Source organism: Cetorhinus maximus, chromosome 21 (genome assembly GCF_964194155.1).
Source record: "Cetorhinus maximus chromosome 21, sCetMax3.hap1.1, whole genome shotgun sequence".
In the NCBI taxonomy this organism is placed as follows: domain Eukaryota; kingdom Metazoa; phylum Chordata; class Chondrichthyes; order Lamniformes; family Cetorhinidae; genus Cetorhinus; species Cetorhinus maximus.
The window spans coordinates 64,669,594-64,688,415 of NC_135899.1; positions in this window are offsets into that span (position 1 = coordinate 64,669,594).

An 18,822-nucleotide genomic window follows, 5' to 3' on the forward strand; every position below is an offset into this window, starting at 1 on the left:
CAGAGGAGGTGCCCCCAGTGGAGAGTACAATTCCCATTGCCAGGCTAAGGGAAGGCTTCCTGAAAGCTGCAAGTCCCAGAGATGATCTTCACGGTAGAGTCCTGACCAAGGCTTTTACTCCAGTCCAAGCAGCTGGTATGAATTTTGAAGCCTTCCTGCTCATGCAGGCAACTTTCACACTTAAATATCTGAAAGATCACATTCGCGACCCCACTCACCCCTCTTATCCTGCCCATGGATGAGGTTTATACAAATGTCTCCTACCCGTCTGCGCATTGCGTCGACCTGAAGATTACACGGGCTGCATAAAATCGAGATCAATTGCTGCCTCAAGGGTGTTAACTGGCCCGTTAATTGATGGCGGGCGCGCATCCGAACTTACAGCGTGCCCGCCTTCCAAATATCACGATAGCGCGCGGTGACGTTGGGACGCTCGCCCGACATCACCGTGTGTCATTTTATGCATGGGCGTGCAGGGCCTGCCCCCGTACACCAACGGGAAAATTCTGCCCACTGAGTTGCTGGTTGTCAGACTTGAAGCACTTGTTTGTGTAAAATTGCTGTCCACAATTTCCCCTTCTTTATGAAGATTTTGAAATTTGAAACATCTTGCCTATAGTTTCATTCTCATTGTACAAAGGATATTGCTCTACACTCAGTGGCTACAATACAAATTGCAAATAATAAAGAAGAATTCCCAACCTTTCATAACCAAAGCATTTTAACAGTGAAAGAACGGCAAGAATCGACTAACAGTTTATGTAAAATCTGATGTTTCAAATTGATAAAAGACAAATAAGGGTCATGGTGTGTATAAATTGCCCAATTACCCTATGGAAGAGGCTTCATGAACCAGCTAGTCTTTTCCTGGCCTTATTTTGATATGTTTATATATTCAATGTTCCTATGTATAAAATCCAGAATATCACATACTATACTTATTGCCTCTTTTACCTGCACTCAAACCTTCAAAGATCAATATTTCTACACCCCTAAGTCTAAACCACCACCAACATGAAGAGGCCTGGGGCAGACCTTGAACAAGATGGGATGACAAGATAAAAGGATCCAGTGCAGCAAATGCTTCAACGACCGGTTGCTCTCGGGAGGGGTGAATACCATGTTGGCATTGGTCACTTAACCCAGCAGATAGGCTTTCACCCCTGGTGCCCTCCCCCGCCCCAAGTCTGAGCGTAGTGACTGCACTGAAAATTGTGGACAGCAGACCTTGAACAAGATGGGATGACAAGATAAAGGGGCTCCTTAACAACATGGGCTTTATTGCCAAGGCCACACGATTGAATGTCCTGAGCTGTTATTGGAAGAAGCTAGTAGCAGCAACACCCTCACATCAACAGCAATCTAAATTTCTCCATTTTACCAATCTGTCAACAATCTTACCATGTATAGCAAGCTTACTTTGAAAATTCTTTTCCCTCCCCACTCAAAATATCCCACAGAATTCTCTGCATTGAACTGCATCAGCCATCCATTTGCCAATCTATTTTCTCCTCTTTCCATTCTTCTCCCAGTTTACCATGTTTTCTCTGTTGGCACCAAAAAAGTACAATGTCATTCCTCGTATTCAGTTATATAACCATTCATATTCATGAAAAACAAAATTGAAATCCCAACACTAATCCCTGTGGCACACCATTAATAAACGGAATAGAGTTGGGGATATGTCCTGAATGTGCCAACAGCAACAGTTTAGAGATTAGTAAAAGCAGAACAAATTTTCAAAAGACATGCTGCTTGGGAAATGCTTCAGTTTGAAGAAGAATGTGTGAACTGAGCTGTTAAAATGAAATCCTTTGTACACCTATGCTGCCATCCTATTAGAACAGACAGCAGGATGTTCCTGCCTGTAACAGCTTGCTTTAATTATTATAGACGCTTGTGCCTTTTCTCATTATTTTGTCATTGTTAATAAGAGAATCAATTTGTTAAATGCCTTCTCTTCCATACATTCTCACTTGAAGTTAATCTGACAAGGTCTGGTAGTAGTTCTAGGTTTCCCCTCCAATTCCCCACCCTACCCCCACATGTTCTCATCTCATAGTGCCGACATTAGAATCAACCTGCTGCTAAAATGCTGCACAAACTTACATTGGAAACATTTTATATGGTGAAAGCATGTAAAATATTATAAATGTATTTCTGATAGTCTGCCCAGTTTGTTCTGAACCAGTAAAAGCTACCAACCTATAACCGAAGCATACAACCTTTAGGGGACATTATTTCAGTGAGAGTGCAGGGCCAGAAACTTGGGATGAATCTCTGCCCCTTTCTAATGCCAGTTAGAGAAACAAAGGGAGGAGGGAATGGGTGCCTGTTCACCCATGTCCCCTCAATTAACTCTTGGAGGCAGAATGACATAATGCCAACGTCTCCTAGAAGACACGCCTATTTTAAGGCAAGTGATTAAACATCCCTAAAGGTGTGCCACATTACGGTATCCCTACAGCAATCAAGTTAATTATAGTGAGAGACTATAGGCAGAATTTTCTGGCTGGTGGAGGGTGGGGGGGAGGTGTGGGGCAGGAGCAGGGGCTGGCGCAGGAGGCGATTAAGGCCCGTCCAGCGTGAATCACGAGGACAGTGAGAGTGGGCGGGCGGTGGCGGGACTGCAATGACTGCCGGGTGCAATGGCGACCCGGCGGCCTGTTTTAAAAAGCTGCTGCAGCCTTTCAAAGGCTGCGAATCATGGCCAGTGGAAGGGCTCCCCAGAGCGCTGCTGGTGAGCAGGCCAGGCAGGAGGGTAGGGCAGGGGGGCACTGTGCCCCTCATTTTTTGGATGATTGCCTTACTGTCCTTCTCGAGGAGGTGGCAGCATGGGTGGGAGGTCCTGGTACCCCAGGATGGGAGAAGGAGGCCCTCCCACATGACCAAACGTGCCTGGGAGGAGGTGGCGGAGGTGATGAGCTCCCGCGACATGGTGCAGCGCATGTGGATCCAGTGCAGCAAACGTTTCAACAACCTGTTGCTCTCGGGAGGGGTGAATACCATGTTGGCATTGGTTACTTAACCCAGCAGATAGGCTTTCACCCCTGGTGCCCCCCCTCCGCCCCAAGTCTAAGTGTAGTGACTGCACTGAATCATTGACAGCATGTGTCCTTCGCTGGGTGGGCCAGCAGATATTGCCCATGCTGAGGTCACCCTGAGAGGGTGGTGAAGAGATGGGTTCTGCCCGCGCAGCATGTGGTACTCTGAGACCCACATTACTGTTTTGGGGGCAACCTGGAGGAGCTGCACCGAGGCGCAGTGCTGGAACTCCAGGACATGTCCAAGTCAGGGAGATGACATGCTGGGAGGGAGCTTCAAGGTATGTGGCACCGATCGATCTGCTGTCCTCTGCGCTCCATGTGCTTGCACCTCCTTGCTATGGAAGGTTAGACCGTGTGGTGCCTAATGTGATGTAGGCAGCATTTGGCCAAGGGGGTGGGGGGGTGGGGTGGAGACAGGCCTAGCATCTTTGTGTAGGTGTTCGGCAGCAGCGGGGTGAGGAGGCACTGCAGCCCTGCAATGTCCCACTCTGGTTGGGGTGGGCCGTCCAGGTCCACCGGTGTCGGTGAGGCTGGGGTGCCTCGGGCAAGTAAGTTTGTCCAGCAGTGAGGTCACCATTGTTCTCCCAACAGCCATGGCAGTGCTGAATGTTCAGTGATTGAAGTTTGCAACATGGCTTGTCCATTGCTTATGGAAGGAAGAGCGCGTAATGATCCGGGGGACAGGGATGCACATTGACATTGTCTCCACGTTAACTGATCAAATGTCCTTGTTCTTCCTTTCAGCATCATTGGAGCAGGGCCGGGAGGAGCAGCAGCAGAGGCCCCCTCTCACACCTGAGGGCCCTGAAGCCTCACCAGTGTTACACCATCTCTGCCAGGCAGGCACCAGCGCAGATACTAGCACCTCCGTGGGAATTCGAACATCAGCTAGTGTCCTGGGGCACAGCAGTGAGGGCACTTCACAGTTGCTGGAGGAGCTGGCAGAGACAGAGAATGCCCATAGTGCCAGCAGTCGGAGGACTGCAGGGGACCAGGCACACGCTCGGTTGGTGCTCGATGATGTGCCTCTGGAGTCGTTTGTGACGCAGCAAGCTCAGGAAGTGCGGCCAGGTGTGCGGGAGCATCTGGTGGAGATACATGAGGCAATGCTTGGCTTGGTGTCCGTGGTGGAGGAATCTACGCAGACTCTTGCCAAAGCAATGAGCCTCATGTCCGAGCGCCAAGAGCCCTCCATGGAGAGAGTGGTGACTCTCGTGGAGAGTCTCTTTTCTTCTGCAGGTGTTTGGTTTCCAATAATGTAATGAGTGTTTTGTGGGACATTCAGCTTTATAAACAAGGACCTTAGTTAATGTTCCTAACCAAGCAGATTTTGCACTTAGGCCTTGAGTATGGAGCCCACAGCCTAGCTTGTCCTGGAGGCCCATATGTGATGTGCTAGCTGAAGGTTGGTTGGATTAAAGCCTCCCGGGTGTCACTGCCTCCCTGGAGTATGCCCAGGTCAGCGTCTACCCCCTCAGCATTTCCCTCTGCTTATCCTCGGACTCACTGCTGGACTCATCGTGTGCAGCCGCAGCCAATGCATCTACGTCTTCATCGTCCACTGCATCCCCCCTTTCCAGCACAAGATTGTGGAGAGCGCAGCATGCAACCACTATCAGCGACATATGATCTGGAGGGTACTGGAGTGCGCCCCCTGAGCTGTCCAGGCATCAGAAGCACATCTTGAGAAGACCAATGGCTCTCTCCACCACAGCCCTTGTGGAGCCGTGGCTCCTATTGTACCATTGCTCTGCTTCTGTTCTTGGATGGTGGAGAGGCATCATGAGCCACCTTCTGAGGGGATAGCCCTTGTCACCCAGCAGCCGTCCATCCAGCTGGGCTGGAGCACTGAAGAGCCCCGGCACCTGGGAGTGTCTGAGGATGTAGGCATCGTAGGAGCTGCCTGGGTACCTTGCACAGACTTGTAGAATCAGCATCCTGTGATCACACACTATCTGCATGTTCATGGAGTCGAAGCCCTTCCTGTTGACAAAGGCACCGGGCTCACCTGCTGGCGCCTTGATGGCCACATGTGTACAGTCTATAGCACCCTGGTCACGGGGGAAGCCAGCAATGGCTGCGAAGCCTCTGGCTCGCTGTGTCTGTGCCTGGTCCCAACGGTAGTGGATGAAGATCAATGCACGCCTGAACAGAGCGCCTGTAACCTGCTTGACACAAGTGTGGACAGCTGATTGGGAGACACCGCAAAGATCACCCACCGACCCCTGGAAAGAGACGGAGGCATAGAAGTTGAGGGCATCTGTGACCTTTACAACCACTGGCATGGGGTGTCCACCCACACAGTTAGGGATGATCTCAGGCCCAATCATCTAACAGATATAGTTGACTGTCCCCCTTGAGAGACGGAGCCTCCTTCGGCACTGCACCTCAGACATATTGAGGTAGCTGCTTCGCCACCTGTATACACTGGCAGCAGGATAGTGGCATCTTCTGTGGCCCCTTCTGCCTTGGACTACCTCTTGGCTCTGCACCCCTTGTGCCTGCGCCTGACCTCCCAAAGGTGGCTTGCCTGGAGGCTGAATGTGCACTCCTGGCCTCCTCCCCTGGCCTCCTCCCCCTTCTGGCCCTCCCTTCCTCCTCAGAGGTGGTTCCTCCAATGGAGAGTTCAGCTCCCATTCCCAGGCTAAGAGAAGGCTTCCTGAAACATGCAGGCCCAAAAAAGATTCCTCACTGCAGAGTGCTCACCTGAATGTTGTGAGTCCAGACCAAGCAGCTGGTATGCGTTTTGAAGTATTGCAGATCACACAGCCAAGTATCAGTAACTTTGAAACATCAATATTTGACAGAGCACACTCGTGACCCCACTGAGCCCTCTTATCCCCCCCGTGGATCAGGTTTATACAAATGTGTCCTACCCGCCTGCACATTGTGCCCGTGTGCCAACCCAAAGATTGCATGGGCGCCGAAAAATCTCTGTCAATTGGTGCCTCAAGGGCCTTAAGTGGCCCGTTAATTAATGGCAGGGGCGCATTGGAGATCATCGCGCATTCGCCCAATGAAATATCGTGATAGCGCGCGATGACATCAGGATGCTCGTCCGACATCACCACACACCATTTTACCCACGTGTGGCGGGGCCTGCTCCTGCATGCCAACAGGAAAATTCTGCCCTATGGATAAGACATTAGGGCGAGCACTGCTGAATGTGTAGAAATCCCAAGATCACATCCATAATGCTAACAGGAAACAAAGTAAGGAGCCCAGCTCAAGAAGTGGAACAGTTGGCTAACAACATTTTTTGATTTTTGCTGAGGATGGCGATCTAGGGGAAGCGATGGCATAGTGGTATTGTTGCTGGATTAGTAACCTAAAGAACCAGGGTGATTCTTTGGGGACTTGGGTTCCATTCTTGTCACAGCATGGTTGTGTTGTAAAAACCCATTGGTTTACTAATGTCCTTTAGGGAAGGAAATCTACTGTCCTTACCTGGTCTGGCCTACATGTGACTCCAGACTCACAGCAATGTCGTTGACTCTTAAATGCCTTCTGAATGAGGGATGGGCAATAATTACTGGCCTAGACAATGATGCCCATATCCAATGAATAATTTAAAAAATTAAAACATTTTTAAAAAGCCAGCATTTGCTGCCTAACCCTAATTGCCCTTGAGAAGGTGGTGGTGAGCTGCCTTCTTGAACCGCTGCAGTCCATGTGGTGTAAGTACACCCACAATGTTGTTAAGGAGGGAGTTTCAGGATTTTGGTCTAGTGACAGTGAAGGAATGGCGATATATTTCCAATTCAGGATGGTGAGTGACTTGGAGGAGAACTTCCAGGTGGTGGTGTTCCCATCCATCTGCTGCCCTTGCCCTTCTAGATGGTAGTGGTTGTGGGTTTGGAAGATGCTGGCTAAGGCACTGCATCTACAACCTGAGCAGAATCTTCTCTTAGATTTGAAGGGGTGGTTGATTTCTAATTTCGTTCTCAGTTTCTTCAAGTCATTCTAATTGAGAAGGAACAGATAAATAGACATGATTAAGAGGTAAAGATGGAAAGGAATCCACCGATTCTTTTCTTCCTTTTGAACTGGATCTCAGTCTCAATGTTGAACTGCGGTTGTCGACACATGGTCCTCTGCTCCAATCTGTTTCCTCTCTGTGCCAATACTTTGTTTGTAATACAAAATATAGAATACTGTACATGATATACTTATTGTTTTGAAACACAATACGAGAGGTAGCAATTTCAGAGCTGCTCATGGTCTTCTTGGGTTACAAGTAGTTATCATTTGAGTTGAATAGTATACTTATAGATGTAGCAGAGACACAGGCATCAGATTTAAAGAAGATAGACAGCAAAAATTCAACAGAGACAACAGTAGCTGCTGTAGGAGGGCCAATGTGTTACAGAGGCAAAAACATCACCCCATCACTCAAGCAATATCAGGCAACCCGAATACATCTTCTACAGCAAAACCCTTCTGCAAGGATACTAATATAATGTTAAACGGTATATGAAGAGGGTTAATCAGGAAGCTGTATTGAAATCTCTGCTGAAATGTAATTAAAATCCAAAGTCTGCAGCTGATGTTTCTCGAGTTCATAAAATTGGAATTAATCGAGAGTTCCCTTGATGCAATCTAATTTCATGCAAGTAACCTATGATGTTTTAAAGTACGCTATTTTATTTCTTATATATATAAACGAGGGCACAGAGGGGTGTTACAAGAATTTAATCAATTTCATAAACAATAAAATATTGGCAATTTAATCAAAAGTCAAATCAAGGATACATAATAAGGAGCAATGGGATATGTGCAATATCTTTCATGTAAGCTTACTTGACAACCCAAAATTAACAAAATGTCAAATGCATTATGGTTAGCACCAGAAGTGTGATACAAATGTGCTTCTTCTGTATTTAATATTTGTTTTACAATAACTAGAAAGAAATGTCACACAAAATCCAAGTTTAATTAGGAATAATATTATTGTGTGAGTTGTGGCGTTCATCTGTTGAAGTCCAGGTGATGTTGTTATCCAGTGATGCTGTTTATTCTGATTCTATTTATGCAAAGTGGGTAATGGGTAAAAAGTGCAGAGCAGTGGGGCATTGTTAATTTAAAAGAAACAGGTGAAGTTTTACTTATTATGGATTGAGCTATGGCACTGACAGATCATTTCCTTTGAAACAATCTTTGAATTCAACAACAATCTCCAAATACATTTTCAGAATAATGCCCAGTGTTCTGAAAATTTTCTTTTATAAATAGAAGTGGCCTGAAGTTGTTGTGGAGTGTCAAAAGATACTTGAGACAGAGTCAGCTGAAGGAAAATCAAGCAGTAGTTTAGTAGTTTATTCAATACAAGTATTTATACAGGGGAATGTTCTCTCAGGATGCTCTAAGAGGCAATTTAAAGATACACAATTTCCATCACTTAATTATACCATCTTTGTGATACCTCACCATTAATTCACAATGATCTTATCTTGCATGTCTAGTTCGGTATGTCCACAATTACTGATGAGTTTACAAAATAATCATGGAATGACCTGACCTTTAGTACAAGCAATACTCATAGTTTAGTGAATCATGAACTTTGCCTTATCGATTCTGATGATTTACTACATTGTCCATTCATCTGCATAGCTTAGCCTGGCGCTGAAAGTCACATCCCTTAGCTTATCATGGTCTGACCCATAGGCCAGTGATCAGCTTCTTGGGCCTGACCAAAAGGTCCCATTCCCTACAACATCCACTGGAGTGTTTTATTTACAGCAAACACTTTTAAAACTTAAACCAGCAACTTGGCTAAGCCTGTGTGATCCCATGATATACCATAATACGCCACTTCAGTCTCCCCTTTTGGGCCTAGCTACTGACCCCCAAAATAGCCAACTAATTAAATGAAGTATTTATAAAGTATATATATATATATATATCATATGTATGTAATTGTTTCAAACAAAAGGCGAAGCTATGGTGAGTTTTACATACTATTAACTTCAAAAACAAATGTAAGCATTGCTTTAACCACACTAAAACAATCTTGTTGTGTGTATTCTGTAATGAAAACACACCTCCATACACAAAATGTCTTTTTCCAGATAGCTCCTTTGATTGCCCTCTTCACTTCGAAGTGGTGCATCATGGTATATCATGGGATTGCCCAGGCTTGACCAAGTTGCTGGTTTAAGTTTTAAAAGTATTTGCAGTAAAAACAAAACCCACTAGAGTGGATGTAGTAGGGAATGTGACCTTTTGGCCAGGCCAGGAAGCTGATGACGGGCCTGTGGTGCAGGCCATGATAAGCTAAGGAATGTAACCTTCAGGACCAGGCTAAGATATGCAGGGGATTGGACAATGTAGTAAATTGTCAGAATAGATAAGGCAAAAATCGTGATTCACTAAACTGTGGGTATTGTTCGTGCTAAAGGGCAGGTCATTCTATGGTTATTTTGTAAACTCATGCGTAATTGCGGACATACCAAACTAGACGTACAAGATAAGAGCATTGTGAATTAATGATGAGGTCACAAAGATGGTATAGTTAACTGATGGAAACTGTATATCTTTGAATTGCTTCTTAGATCATCCTGAGAGAGCATTCCCCTGTATGCATGATTGTATTGAATAAACTACTAAACTACTGCTTGATTTGCTAACAGCTAATTCTGTGTCGAGTGTCTTTAGATACTCCACAACAATTAACACTGTGAGCAGGGTCTCCGCCAGCAGCTGAGGAACCAGTTGGTTGGATGCATTGGGGGTGAGTACCTTTTACTACCCATAGTTAGGGTGTAAGTCCAGCGATCATGTGATACAGTTTGCGGAGACCTGAACCTGATAGTCAGCTAAAAGGTGAGGAAGCAGCAGCTGCGCTGTTAGCCGCGTGCCACCAGTAGGCAGGTCAGAACCATCCCTAGGCAACAGGCCAGGTAGAGCCACACTATGAGACAGGCAGGTCAGAACCGCTGGAGTGCAGGCCAGAGGCAAAGTACCATCTAACCATGTCCAGACTAGACGAGAATGAGTGGGGACCGGAAGGGTCGATAACCAAATTTATAATAGATAAACATGAGAAACTAATAGAGAAGATGAGAAAGAAAGAATGGAATCCGGAAGACCACCCCCTAGCTAAGCAGAAGGGGTAGTGTGATGCTAGAACAAAGACAAAGAAGATAAAGGCATGATTATAGTTATCAGTAGCTACTTAGTACTCAGTAAACACGTAAAAAGGTGTTACAGTTTAAGTGTTTTTCACTTTAAACTGATTAGTTTTGCAGGTAATTTTTGTGTACACAGAGAAGGTGAGAGAAATAAAATACACTTTGAAGTTAAAGATAATGTTTAGAGTAAATTAAGTTGGAAATAACCCACAGCGAGTTTTGCTGTAGTAAAGTGAAAGAGGGGAATTGTGTGTGCATCAGCTGGGATATTTGTATTTCTTGTGTCAGTCTGATTTCATTTGTGTGTTTGTAAAACAGTGTCCACATGTTTGTCACTAACTTTAAGGGTTAATTAACTTTTGTGGCCTGGCTTTGTATATTATTTTCAGTTGTTGGTTAGGCTGTGAAGCAATTGTGTTTTTCTGAGAGAGGAAGAGATGGGGCTCCTCTCGGGGGTTAGTGAGCAATGGCACTTGGGGCAGTGTGGCTGTGATTGTTAAGCTTTGTCACTTTGATTGTTCTATAAGTGAACTCTCGAGACTCCCTTTGTCTCCCGTGTGCTGCGTGATGCTGCTGTTGAAGTTAGTAAGATTTAAAGCGTGTTGAAATGTCAATTTTTCTTGAATTTATACTTACGTTTGTTTGTAAAGGTACCTTGAAGAAAGAGGAGCTAAAGAAGGAAGAACTGAGACTCGTAGTCTAAACTATTCCTTTGCTTCCATTTTTTTTAAAAAGCAATAGGAATCTTGCAATGAGTAACTCACCTCCTGACTCCCCAAAGCCTGTCCACATTCTACAAGGCACAAGCCAGGAATGTGATGGAATACTCACCACTTGCCTGGATCAGTGCAGCACCCACAACACTCAAGAAGCTTGACACTATCCAGGACAAAGCAGCCCACTTGAAAGGCACCGCATCCACAAACATTCACTCCCTCCACCACCGAAGCACAGTAGCAGCAGTATATGCCATCTACAAGATGCACTGCAGGAATTCACCAAGGCTCCTTCAACAGCACCTTCCAAGCCCATGACCACTACTATCTAGAAGGACAAGGGCAGCAGATTGATGAGAACACCATCACCTAGAAGTTCCCCTCTAAGTCAGTCACCATCCTGATTTGGAAATATATCACCGTTCCTTCACTGTCGCTGGGTCAAAATCCTGGAACTCCCCTCCTAACAGCACTGTGGGTGTACCTACACCACATGGACTGCAGCGGCTCAAGAAGGCAGCTCACCACCACCTTCTCAAGGGCAACTAGGGATGGGCAATAAATGTTGGCCCAGCCAGCGAAGCCCACATCCCATGAATGAATAAAAAAAACATGCTATTTCAGTTGTTTGATTTAGTTTTAAGGTGTTAAAGTGTATGAATGAAGAATGCAAGGTACCGTGTGGGAAGTTTCTGGAGAGAATGCATGTGTATAAAAAAGAAAAGATTTTGTGTGGATGATGTGTGTTTAAGGTTTTGTTTCAGCACTTTTGAGTTTATAAGGAATTTCACAATGGGAATTGTTATCTAGATTAAAGAAGAAGTAATTGAAACAAAGTAAACATTTTAAGTTATAAATTTGAGTTTAATGGTGACAATGTGCAAAATAATCAGATACTAAACTGGGAAACCTTGGCATGTGTCTAATCCTAAACCACATAAATTGCTAATGGTTCCATTACCGATTTGAAAATTTTAGCCATTTGTCTGTTTGTAAATAATTTGGGGTGCCCACAATGATGTGCAGCATGGAAAATATATTATCTCTCCTTTTGTCTAAGCTTAGAGCCCTTGGCATGAGATACTGAAAGAGGTCTCACAGAATACACAGAGTTCATATCCAGTCATTTTCAAGAGGTTTTGAATCAGTTGTGTTTGAAATATTTACTGGTATTCATTAAAGAGTATTTTTGCTTCAATCGTTTTTGTCTTTTCATCAATATTTTTATAGGATTTTTCATGAAATATTTTTAAAAATATAGTAGGCCCCTTCAGATCAAGATGCAAAATTTCTATTTTCCATACTCTCCTTGAAACCATCATAGCAATTTCAGAGTTGGGAAAAGCACATTTGGCACTCAACAAATTATCCAGTACAGAGTCACACAGAGAGATTTTAGTACTGTGGCAGGTGTCATAATGGGATGCGCAGTTTATTCTGTAAAAAACTGAACATTCTTTTCATTTGCTTCTTGTGTCCTCCACCTCAGCATGGATCACTGAATTAGTTTGAACTGAGTAGGCAGGAATGCATTCTCCATCCTTCTTGATGTGTTTTTTTTTTGGAGGGCTGCCTATAAAACACAAATACATTTCGAATGTCAAAACAACAGATGTTCAGCAGTTGGTGCAATAAAAGACTCAAAAATCAAATGATACACCCGCTTTGGCAATTGTTCAGCTGCTTCCATATCTTAGCTTTTTCAGCTCTGGAAATGGAGTATGTCACAGAATAAGCATACTGAGCAAAGTGGAGAAAAAAATTAACGTTAGGAATCCTTCCAGTTGCACTAAGGATATTCCTAATCACCTGATATGGAGCTATGAAAGTTGAACAGAAATCATGAAACACAAGGGACAGTATCCTACAGGAATAGCCGAAGCCAAAACCCATGAGCTACAGTTTACTTTCTTTTGACCCTTGCAGTTTAAACTGTCACAGCATTTTCTGTAATGAATAGTTCATTTTGAATGCTATTTCTTTCGATAATATTCCAATGTGCTTTCCCCATTTGCAATATATATTTCGTAACATACAGCTGGACATGACTTTCATTAATGTTGCCAAATGTTGCTTGTGTCACATTCCCCTTTCAGCTATTTAATGGAGATTTAAGCCTTCCATCAACACTTCCGTTATAAGAGCCGAGAGCAGAATTTGATATCAGTACTTTAAACATTCATACAATTACATTTCCAACAGCAATTTCCAAACTTGGTTTAAATCATAATTGATTTGATGTAGTTGGAATAATAAGGGTTAGATTTTGACGACTGAGATAGGTAGCTCAAATCAGGAAATTTCCCAACATGCTGGATTCACTTTGGTAAGAAGTACCCTGAGCCGCAAGGTTTTTGTTCCAGAGTGGGATGGAGTGGGTGTGGGATGGAGTTGGGCCCACCAATACTGGGAACAGAGCATCGATGGCCATGGGGCAGGCGAGTGCTGCGGTGTGCTGCTTAGAAAGTCCAGCTCGGTTCTCTGGGACTTTGTCCCAGTTGTTTTAGAGGATTTTAGGCCATCTAGCCCTCACATCTCCTCTCTCCAGCATATAGCCCCTCAGATCCTCCATGCCAACTCGGTAGCCACTCACCCAGTATCCACCATGGGCAGACCTCAGAGCCATGTGGAACTGAAATAAAATAAACTTTAAAAAATCTAATGCAGCTCTCAACATATAGAGTTGATGGTTTAAAAATCTGTCATTCATGAAAGCATCAAAGCCTTTTAAACCCCTCAAGTTGTTCAACTCTAATAAAAACAAACAAACTTCTCTACGTGCCCCTAATCTTTTAATAGCCTCTTTAAGTTGTCAACCAAACTGTGAACTCAGAACCCTCTGCTGAGATAATTGTATCTTTTAATGCTCAACTGAACATTCATATGAATAGCATTTAGGGAAATGTTAACAAATAACTCTACTGAAACTGCTTGAACAGATGCTACACCAGCTGGCCTGTCAATCAAAGAAGTCCAGCAGAGGTTTATTTTTAACCATCATTTATAGCTGCAGTCAATTTTTTTTAACAATTTAGAGAGTGAGGGATTTAAAAACTTTAGATCATGACAATTCAACAGACATTATCTGCCTTTAAGAGCATTTACATCTACTCCATAAATTCATGACTCCCATACTGCAGGTTAAGGCCCCTCCAGCAGCCACAATGAGGTCTTTTTGAAATCAGTACTATTTTCAAATGACCCTGGTGAGTTCAGGTTTCCTTCCTGTGTGATTCACACCTTACCCCTTCTCTCCTACCAATTAGAACAAAATTAGATCTGTCAGAAATAGGGGCGAAACTTTTGTATCCTGTTCCCGCTGCTTTTTTTTAAAGGTCCATGGAGTCTTCCTGACTCCAGGAAAATCCAACCCTATCTATCAGATGGCTTCATTATGCATGACATAATCACAGAAGCTGCCACAAAATGGAGCAAATATTAAATCTTTCTGTATAATTAGTTGCACTTTAATAGTTTTCTAATTTTAACAATGAAAGATGTTTGCCTGTGGATAATTAAAAACAAAGGAAACATGCTGTACTCATATAGAACTGAGCTCTGAGCTACCCAACATCATAATAGTCGGCGGAAATGAAACTCAACATTTCAATCATCTATTTTCTTAAACAGTTAGCAGGTGTGTGGGAGTGCATTGCAAGGCTGAAACACAAAAGGGAAAGCTGTTCTATGGCTAACATTTGAAAGGTGAAAGACAGTATAGGAAGAAAGCACTTCCCAGATGAATACGTTCTTACTACTATTGAGTGCTTTCAAAACAAAAATTATACATAATGATCTTATTAAACAAAAATTTTATGCCAAAGGATGCCCTTGTTTAATTTTGTGGCATTGCCTGCTTCAAATGAGCGAATGCGAAACCTTGTTTTTTTTTTAAAAAAATTGCTTTATCAGATAGTTTCTAACATGATTCCGGTCCTGAGAAAGCCAATGGCAATTCATAGAAATGTTAGCTCAGTAGTATTGAAAAGCAATCCTAATTATAGCAACTATCAAACTACAATAAATAGTGCTTTGCATTTTCGGTTTTTGTGTCCACCTCTTCCTTCCTACAATCACACCTGACTACAAATTTTCTAAACAGAGTAACTCTATATCACCTTTTAATAAAGAGTTTCAGTTGTTAAAGTCTTCAAATGACATTACCTTTTAATTTGCATGTTCCTCCAACTGTTTGTGCTAACATGGTGAGAGATGACCCAAAAACTAGTCAAGCAATAGCCTGACATCATGCTCACAGAGCCATAGCTTTTAGCTAACATCCCAGATTCCTCCATCGTCATCCCTGCGTATGTCCTGTGTCACAAACAGGACAGACCCATCATAGGTGTTCATGATATTTTAGTTATATTGTTAAGATGCAAAGGGTATTATTTAATTAAGTACTTAGAACACTTATATAGAGAGACTGAAACCCAGCCGCACAATTTAAGCCGCATCATGGAAATTCCCTCGGTGCCATTCTGCTCTGCACGGAGGGGTTTCCTGTATGGGCTGCTGCTCACTTCCTTGCCCTTATCAATTATCCAGACACACTGTGGCATTCCATCCTGCCGGGAGCCCCCAGTGGTAGACTCCCTATGCAGGAGTCCTCCCCCTTACCATTGGGGATTTGGTGTGGAAGGTTTTGCATGCAACAGCAGCCCCATGTAATAGAAGGTTAAGATGGCTCATGGACTCCCAGGTTGCCTGTATTCTTTACAGCTTTGAGGAGTCTGTGTCCCATGTGTATATAGGTTGTTCAAGGTTACAACCCTTTTTTGGTTATTTGAGGCGGCTGCTTCCCAATTTTTGGTACCACTTCAGCCTCATGTTCCTGATCTTTGGCCTTTGGGGGGGTGGTGGCATAGTGGTATTGCCACTGGACTAATAATTTGGAGACTCAAGGTAATGGTCTGGTGACCCAAATTGAATCCCACCATGGCAGATGGTAAAATTTGAATTCAATGAAAATCTGGAACAAAAAGTCTAATGATGACCATGAAACCATTGTCATTTGTCATAAAAACCCATCTGGTTCACTAACGTCCTTTAGGAAAGGAAATCTGCTGTCCTTATCTGGTCTGGCCTACATTTGAATCCAGATCCACAGCAATGAGGTTGACTCTTAAATGCCCTCTGAAATGGCCTAGCAAGCCATTCAGTTGTATCAAACCACTAAAAGGTCTGTAAGGAATGGAGCCGGACAGACCACCCAGCATCGACCTAGGCAACAGAAACGACAACGGCAAACTCAGCTCTGTTGACCGTGCAAAGTCCTCCTTACTAATATCTGGGGGCTTGTGCTAAAATTGGGAGAGCTGTCCCACAGACTAGTCGAGCAACAGCATGACATTGTCACACACTCACGGAATCATAACTTACACATAATGTCCCAGACACCACCATCACCATTCCTGGGTATGTCCTGTCCCATCGGCAGGACAAACACAACAGAGGTGGTGATACAGTGGTATACAGTCGGGAAGGAGTTGCCCTGGGAGTCCTCAACATTGACTCTGGACCCCATAAGGCCTCATGGCATCAGGTCAAACGTGGGCAAGGAAACCTCTTGCTGATTACCATGTACCGGCCCCCCTCAGCTGATGAATCAGTGCTCCTTCATGTTGAACACCACTTGGGGGAAGCACTGAGGGTGGCAAGGGTGCAGAATGTACCCTAGGTGGGGGACTTCAATGTCCATCACCAAGAGTGGCAAATAACTCACCACTCGATTCCCAAAGCCCCATCATCTACGAGGCACAAGTCAGGAGTGTGATGGAAACTCTCCACTTGCCTGGATGAGTGCAACTCCAACAACGCTCAAGAAGCTCGACACCATCCAGGGCAAAGCAGCCCGCGTGATTAGCACTCCATGCACAAACATTCACTCGCTCCACCACCAATGCACAGTGGCAGCCGTGTGTACCATCTACAAGATGCACTGCAGGAACTCACCAAGCCTCCTTCAACAGCACCTTCCAAACCCATGTTCACTACCATCTAGAAGGCCAAGGGCAACAGGCACATGGGAACACCACCACCTGGAAGTTCCCCTCCAAGCCACTCGCCACCCTGACTTGGGAATATATTGCTGTTCCTTCACTGTTGCTGGGTCAAAATCCTGGAACTCCCTTTCTACAGCACTGTGGGTGTACCTACACCAGATGGACTGCAGTGGTTCAAGGAGGTAGCTCACAACCACCTTCTCAAGGGCAATTAGGGATGGGAATGAAATACTGGCCTAGCCAGCAATGCCCACATCCCATGAATGAATTTAAAAAACCCCAGTGCGTAGAGGGACAGGCAGGGTGGAAGACTTCCTCATTAGCCTACACCTGGATCTGGCCAAGGTGGCCGTAAGAAGGTCCAGGCAGCGGGCAGTTGAGGGGGTCATTCGACCAGACTGTCTGTGTCCCTTCCATGGGTACACCTGTGACAGGTGTTCTTGGAGTGGGAGCCTGCGGTGTCCATCCTGCTGATTACCACGTACCACCCTACCTAGGCTGATGAGTCAATATGCCTCCATGTTGAAGTAGCACTGAGGGTAGCAAGGCACAGAATGTACTCTGGGTGGGGCTCATAATGTCTAACACCAAGTGTAGCTCAGTCGCACCAAAACTGACCAACCCTGGCTGAGTCCTGAAAGCCATAACTGCCAGACTGCACCTACAACAGGTGATAAAAGAACCAACACAAGGGCAAAGCCTATTGACATCATCCTCACCAATCTACGACAGATGCATTTATTCATGATTGTATTGGTAGGAGTAACGGCTGCAAAGTCCTTATGGAGGTGAAGTCCCATTTCACTCTGAGGACTGCTGCATTATGTTGTGTGGCACTACCAACATGCAAAAGGGGATAGATTCTAAACAGGTTTATCAGCTCAAAACTGGATGCCCATGAAGCACTGTGGGCCATCAACAGCAAGATTGTATTCTGCCACAGTGTGCAGCCACACTCTACCATTATCATCAAGCTAGTTGGCCAACCCTGCTTCAATAAGGAATATTGAAGAGCATGCCAGAGCAGCACCAGGAATGCCTAAAAATGAAGTACCAACCTGACAAAGTGAATTAACGCTTCAATAAATTAGTATAAGGGGGAATTTTATCCATATGGTGCATTAATCCACTAAACCACCAGTCTAGCTCTTAATACCTATCTCAGAACCAGTTAATAAAATTATGGAATAAGAACAGAAAATGCTAGAAATACTCAGGAGGCCATGGTAGCATCTATGGAGAGAGAAACAGTTAATGAAAGTGGAGGCAAAGAGACTATTCGACAATTTTCAGAAGGGTGATCATAGAAGTGGAAAAAAAAAACCTTTAATTTTATTAAAATATAAATATAAATCAAAACCTCAAACATTAGACTGCTTTCAGCAACTTGAGCAGCGGAACCAGCACAGCTTTCCTGCAGGGTGGCTGAGATCTCCTACTGGGACTAGTTTCACAAAATTTCTTCAGTTCTAAATATAGCACTAATCTAGGAATCATCATAGACATTGGTGACTGGAAGCTGTCACCGTCTGGCAGCAAATACTACATTTCTAGCTAAATTGCACCCTTTGCTTCCACTGCACAGCTCATTATTAATCACAATGTTCACTTAATGACAGATGATTTTAAAAAGAGTATCCCCAGTAACGGTTTCCTTTGCTGTTGCTAACAACATTGGTTGTTCACCTTCCATAGTCTTTAGAGTCAGATAATGTGACAGGAAAAATAGTTGATGGCAATTGCGCATGAAAATAGGTTTCAAAATTATGCGATCAAATGAACTAAGCAATATTGAATATAGATGTCCCTTTACAATATTTAATCAGTGCATGGATATCCCAAATGGTATGAAAGAATAAATGGGAAATGTTTTCTTAAGGCATTTCCTATGAGCACAGTTTCCAAGGGGATTAGAAAATCCCTG